We start from the raw sequence: 7,107 nt of genomic DNA, 5'->3' as shown, positions 1-7,107 counted from the left end.
CAACCTTATGTTATAAGTGTTCGATGAAATTCCTCAACGAGTGGAGTGCGCCAAATCCACCCCGCGTGGGTCCTTCCTTCGAAAGGTAGTTTTAAAATTTCAGAGACTTGGGGCCCAGACGCCCAGTTTCGTGTTGCAGAGCGTTCCATTTCTTCTTCACAAACGTCACGCAACGAAGGTTCCCATCATATCCCCCCCCAAAACCTCCTCACCTTCCTCTTATTTCCTCCTCTTCGTCTTCTCTTCACATATATAATCATCTCTTCTCCTCTTCCTTCGTGGGTTACAGCGTTTGTTCTCTTCTCTCTCTCTCTCTCTCTCTCTCTCTCAGCTTGAGCTTTCTGCAAGTGAAAACATGGATCCTCTAAAGGAGAACTCTGGCGGCAAAAGCTACGCCCTGAGTGGGAAGATAATGTTGAGCGCCATAATTATACTTTTCACGGTTGTAATCTTGATTGTCTGTCTCCACATCTACGCGCGTTGGTTCCTTCTTCGCTCCATTACGCGCCGCCAGTCTAACCGGAGCCGTCGTCGCCGCATCCGCCGTACTCGAATCATCTTCGCCGTCGATCCATCCGATAGTTTTCTTGTTGCCTCAACCCGCGGCCTTGACTACTCTGTTCTTAAATCTCTTCCTACATTCGTTTATTCTTCCTCCGCCGCCGCCACCACCGGTCACGGCGGTGAACTGCAAGAATGCGCCGTGTGTTTGTCCGAATTTGAAGAGGGCGAGGAAGGTCGTCTTCTTCCTAAATGCAATCACAGCTTCCACACAGCCTGTATCGACATGTGGTTTCATTCTCACTCTACTTGCCCTCTCTGTAGAACTCTTGTTACTCCGCAAATTCCAGCGCTGCCGTCGCTGCCGTCGCCGCCTACTTCCAGTGAAATTCCGGTGGAATTTGCTGTTAATGTCGCCGAACCAGAAACAAGGCCAAGTTCTGATCTTTGTCCATCGTGTGAACACTACGAAAACGAACGTCCTTCATCTTCTTCTTCTGCTTCTCTACCGTCGCCGCGACCTTCTTCTGCTTCTTCTTCGGCGGTGACTATTTCGATTCAGGTCCCACGAAGGAACTATTTCAGAAGCTTAGAAGAAGAGCAATTTAACTTGGGTTCGCCGCGCATTCAGGGACTGAAATCGCCATTGAAATCCCCTGGAGGTCGAATTCAATCGTTAAAGAGGATGTTTAGCAGAGATTGGATTGGTAGTGTATCTCCGTCTTCGGCAGCGGGTATGAGTTACAATTCTAATGCAGAAATTGATCTCGAAAATGGAGATGAACATCAAATTTCACCTCAATCGAAGAGGTAAATTTTGTGCTGATCACAGAAGAAACGACGAAGCCGATGACCCACTTGATCATCAGAGTTTCAGGCGAGATGAGTAGGCGGCGAAAGACGCTAACAAGTCAAATTTGCATATTTCCACCGAAAGAAGAAACCGAAAAGGTCCTCTTTCGCGGCTGCCGCCATTGATGACTGATACTCTAGTCCTGTTAAACGCCAATTTTCGTAATCCACGAGATTGGATGCGTGGTTGCCGCCATTGACTGTGTGATACTCGATAAAGATTGATTTTGAATACAGGAAAACAAAGATTAAATTATTTCATTCTATTGTATTTTTTTTGTAACTCTTTTCATTCTTATTTCATTCCATCGTAGTAAAACTTTGAATTATGAACCCATTTAGTAATGGGGTTTTGTACTTCGATTGCCGTGTCAAAATGAAATTTTGATCCACTCCGTGTTAATTTATGGGACTGGAACGTAACTTCAATGGTGAACTCAGCATCATCATGGGACCAGATACAGGGTTTTTTGAATTGAATTAAATTGAATTGCTGAAAAGTTCAAAGGTTGAAGAAAGGCGATAATTGAAATTCACGGGATTTAGAAAGCTATGTGGGCACCGATATTGCATTAATTGAATTGTCGTTTCCTAAATTTTTAATCGATTTTGTTGGGAGAGTTCCGCGTGAATTGTTCATTAGATGTTAAATTTGATCCTTCCTGGTATCTTCGCTCTTGATGCAACCAAGGAACATGTTCCTTCCTCCCTCCTTGTGTCTTGATGCAACAGCAACCACTTCCATGAACTATTTTTTGATAGGCCACTTGGTAAGAACTGATCAAAAGAGTTTTAACATCATTGATCAAAAGAGTTTTAACATCATTAAAGCAACATGTTAATTTTATAATCAATATAAAATCAATAATTAATATAAATCAATGAAGAAGATGTAAGATTTAGAAGAAACAAGAGGAGATTACGTAGTTTGACCAGAGACCTACATCCACGGGAAAGGAGGCTACTGTTTTCATTACGTTTTAAGGTTTACAATAATCCATAATCTATAGGTTTATTTCCATTGCCTTACCCTCTCTACGTGGGTACGGGTTATGACCCGACCCAATACAATTTAACACTCCTCCTCAAGTTCAAACGTGAACATCATGAACGCCCAATTTGCTAAGAAAAAAATGATATTGTTCTTGACTCAAAGCTTTAGTAAAAACATTTGCCACTTGATGCTTAGAAGGAACATAAATTGTTTGAATTTGTCGAGCCTGAAGTTTTTCACGAAGCACATGACAATCAATCTCAATATGCTTTGTTAGCTCATGGAAGACTGGATTTGCAGCGATGTGTATAGCCGCTTTATTGTCACAAAATAAATCCATAGGTTCCGGATGCAAAACTCCTAAATCCTTAAGTAAATAAAGCAACCAAGTCAATTCACAAGTTGTCGTGGCCATTGATTTGTATTCCGCTTCAGCAGAAGATCGGGAAACAGTTGATTGTTTTTTACTCTTCCAAGAGATAGGACTTGATCCAATGAAAATACAATAGCCAGTAGTAGAACGAAGAGAAGTGGTACAGCTTGCCCAATCGGAGTCACAATAGGCATTGATGTGTAGGTCACTAGAAGAAGATAACAAAATGCCATTCCCTAGACAAGATTTTAAATAGAGTAAAATTCGAAATGCAGCATCCAAGTGAGGCTTTTTGGGTTTCTCCATAAATTAACTAAGAACTTGCACAACATAAACAATATTAGATCTAGTGACTCTGAGATAAATCAATCTTCCAACAAGTCTCATACATTCTGTTGGAGAAGGAAAAAGTTCCCCATCTTCACTATTCAATTTTAAGTTTAGCTCCATTGGACAATTAATGGGTTTGGATCTCTGGCTTTCACCCAGGAGACCCGGGTTCAATTCCCACTAACAAATAAAATAGAAGATTATAATCTTACTTGTTGTCTTTTATTCTTTGCAAGGGATTCAATCGAATAAAATAGAAGATTATAATCTTTCCTTTTGTGTTTTATTCTTTGCAATGGATTGCCCAAGAGGATTTTGGAATCACCGATTCCAATGCAAAATTGTTTGGTGAGCGACGACATCTTCCTCAAAGAAACCATGACGTTTTCGCCAACGAACCCAGAAAAAAATTTGTAGAAAGAAAAAAAGATAGCCGATGGGAGAAAGAGAGGATAGATTGAGAACCTTGACTGATACCATGTTAATTGTATAATCAATATAAAATCAATGAAGAAGAAGTAAAATCTAAAAGGAACAGGAGGAAATTACATGGTTCGGCCAGAGGCCTACATCCACGGGAGAAAGGAGACTATTGTTTTCATTAAGTTTTAGGGTTTACAATTATCCACAATTTATAGGCTTATTTTCACTGCCTTATCCTCTCTACCTGGGTATGGGTTATGACCCGACCCAATACAATTTAACACGACATAATGAATTATTTTTTCCTTTATAAAAAGCTAAATTCATTGAGGAATTGAGCTATTACAAAACATGGACACCTAACAAAAATTCAAAAGCCCAGACTTGAATGATGATCAAACTTTCTAAAGTTCAACCAAAAAGACCAACTGAGATAAAGAGCAAACTCTGTTGGCATTCTTCGAACAAATCTAAAAATGGTAGGATAGAAAAATATTACTTCAAGTTAGAGATATCCCAAAAGATGGCATCTATCTCTACCGATTGATAAGCAACATCATTGATTTGGAGAATCACTTCTTTAGAGTTCGATTCCACAATAAGACTGAATATTTTCTTTAGAGGCCTGCGATAAACCAGCTCTTATGGTCGCTAGTTCAGCTAATAAAATAGAAGAACACTTTGTTCTTATCACAAATAAGATGACCCTGATGGTCACAAAGGGCAACTCCGATACCACCCTTTGTTTTTTCTTTTCTTTTTCTTTTTTTTTTTGGGGCCACGCAAGAAATGGTGAATCTTAGATTATATGAAAATATCGACAAGATCTATGGGTCTTTTTGATATAATCTGTTATTCTCTATTTTGCCTATTTAAAAAAGTGAATATAATGTGGATGCTTCTCTTACAAGTAAAGAGAACTATATGCAGGTAGGTGGTATTTTGCGAGATCAAGAGAGGTTGTTCAAAGGAAGTTTTGCAAGGAAGTTTCCTCTGTGTTCAGTCCTTGAAGCAAAATTAATAGCGATTATCGAAGGCCTTAGGTTGGCTTGGAGTTTGGGGTTATGTCAAATTCAAGTTGAATCTAATTCTAGGGAAACTGTTGCTCTCCTTGACCCTTGTAAGCATGCACAAGGGAGTATTGTTCACTTCATTGAGGAAATAAAAACTCTTTTAAGCATTAATGGAAGGGTGATATTTGTTCATCTTGGTAGAAAAGCAAACAAAGCCACTAATTGAATGTCTAGAGTGCAATTTTGTTTCTTGAACCCATAGGCATTCTTTCTAGATCCTCCAGCTGGGTTAGAAGGAATTCTCTTGGTGGATAGAGAGTCTTGTTTAAGTTAAGTTTTCTGTTTGTTCCTTTGGGTTGTTTAGTCCCATCTTATCTTTGTATCCGGAAAAAAAAATGAATACAAAAATTCATTTTTTGCCAAAAATGAAAAATAGTTTGGTAATTTTTTTCGAGAATAAATTATGAAAAAAAAAATAAGTTTGGTATGTCAAAATAAAATATTAATAATAATAATTCTTGGGGTTTGAGAGTGAGAATAAAAGACAAATAATAGGACTTTCATAAAAAGAATGTGTGTATACTATTATACCCTTAATTTGCAATAGAATTTTAAGAGACCTATTCAAAAATAAATATAATGAGTTTTGGACTTAGAATATGGATTATGGGGTTTTTTTTTCTTTCTTTTCTATCTTTTTAAAAGGAAATAAGATTCAAAATGAATATTAAACACATGGAAAAAAATATTTAAAAATAAGAATGAGAATCAATATCAAAAAGACCTTAAGACACCATTTGTTTGTTGAAATATAGGTGGGGTGAGAAAAAGGGGTTGAACAAAGTTTAAGAAATCAATTTTTTCCATGAAATTTCAAAATGTTGTTTGTTTGGTTCATTGGGGTAGAAAAGTTGACAAACAATTTGCTAATGTGGCATCATAACTTTTTCAATCTATGCATTTTCAAAACCCTACAAAATATGTGAAATTTTGTAAAAAAATATAAAAAACAATAGAGTGGGACCCACATTTTATTTTTTTCACAAAATATCTTTCTTTCATTTCCTTCTTCTTCACCCTATTACATATGGAGCCCACATATTTATTTTTTTCCACTCTTTTTATCCCACCCCCTTTGCAAACACCCTCTTAACACATTGGATTTTTTGCTTTTGACATGGGTCCCATGCTTTATAAATGATCGAGATTTGTTTCCACTCGGATCAGGCGTGAGCCCTTTATGTATTTTACTTCTTGTGAGGCTTGTGTAACACATCTACAGTGTGGCCATGTCGCTAACTTATATCCCATATTAGAAGGATGATATGATCACTCAAGCTATGTTTGTTTGCTGGAATAAAGATGGAGTGGGAGAAAATTTGAAAAAACAAGAGTCTGGAGATTTCAAATCTATAGATTTCAAATATGTGGAGTTATAATTTATAAAATTAGATGTTTGGTTGTGGAATGAAATCTGTGGATTCATCCTAAAAAACTATTTGATCGACGTGATTTTTGTGAATGTGCAAATGCATATATAGCTTTTTTGAAATCTCTGGATTTCACCCATTACCTATAAATCTACAGATTCACGTTTTTAATGTAAAAAGGTGAATCTCTAGATTTCATGAATCTAGAGATTTTTACAACCAAACGGGTATAATTTCCAGATTCATGTAACCAAACAGGCTCTAATAAATCCCAAAATATATGCTTGGACAAACTTAATTTAACTCTTACATTCAATTTATGGAAAAATTGAATATAAAATTTATGAAAAATTGAATCTAACATTTAATTATAAAATCCCTTTATTTTGTTTTCATTCTTCCTTTCCTATCCAACCTTTGCAAACAAACACGGCCTCAATGATTGACAAATTGACCAATAAAGAAACATTTTGTTTTGTTTTCATTCTTCCTTTCCTATCCCACCTTTGCAAACAAACACGGCCTCAATGATTGACAAATTGACCAATAAAGAAACATTTGATTCCATCGAGCAATAAAATATTAAGTTAGCATCCTCTATCTACAAGGAGAAACAATTGTGGTTTCCACTCCACCACATAATTAAGAGAGAGATCCATCTTTGATCTCGCCTCCTAATTGTGTGTGATTGAAAAATGTAAATGGTTCTACCATACTGTTTAAGGCAATAAATATATGTAGAATCAGATTCCTCATATAATATTATCTTGACCTTATCAATACTTAAAGATAGGCTTCTCCACCATATGTGGTGGAGAATATCAAAGAATCGAGCATTCTCGTACATGCATGCTATTTTTTATATAGATCCGACTAAGTCGAATTATGGATAATGGGACACAACCAAGGTCTGAAATGTTGGATAGTGTCGTCGTGTTGGTGGTTGGAGGCCCCACCGACATGGGCATGGCGTTGACTGAATTTTGTGGTAACCTTTGAGGCCAATAAACACATTAGGAACATTATTTTGACCAAATATCACTTATTCTAAGGTTTCTAATTGACTAATGTAAGGCTATATGCGGGAAAAATTGGAAGTTTGGAAAACTCATATAAACTAATGTATACATGCAAAGAAAACACAATTATACAACTGGTGAAAAGAAGTATTAAAGTTTACAATTCATTATA

The 7,107-nt window shown here is 36.8% G+C and overlaps 1 pseudogene; it reads left to right on the top strand.

The window, feature by feature from the left end:
• Positions 1-287: 287 nt before the first annotated feature.
• LOC149019626 (RING-H2 finger protein ATL2 pseudogene) lies at positions 288-2,014 on the top strand (annotated as a pseudogene).
• The last annotated feature ends 5,093 nt before the right edge of the window (positions 2,015-7,107 follow it).

This window comes from Hakea prostrata, chromosome 4, assembly GCF_041222555.1.
Source record: "Hakea prostrata isolate BN-2017 chromosome 4, UWA_Hpros_2, whole genome shotgun sequence".
NCBI lineage: Eukaryota > Viridiplantae > Streptophyta > Magnoliopsida > Proteales > Proteaceae > Hakea > Hakea prostrata.
Note: the sequence above shows the minus strand (reverse complement) of the source record. Positions and strands in the feature narration are given on the sequence as shown.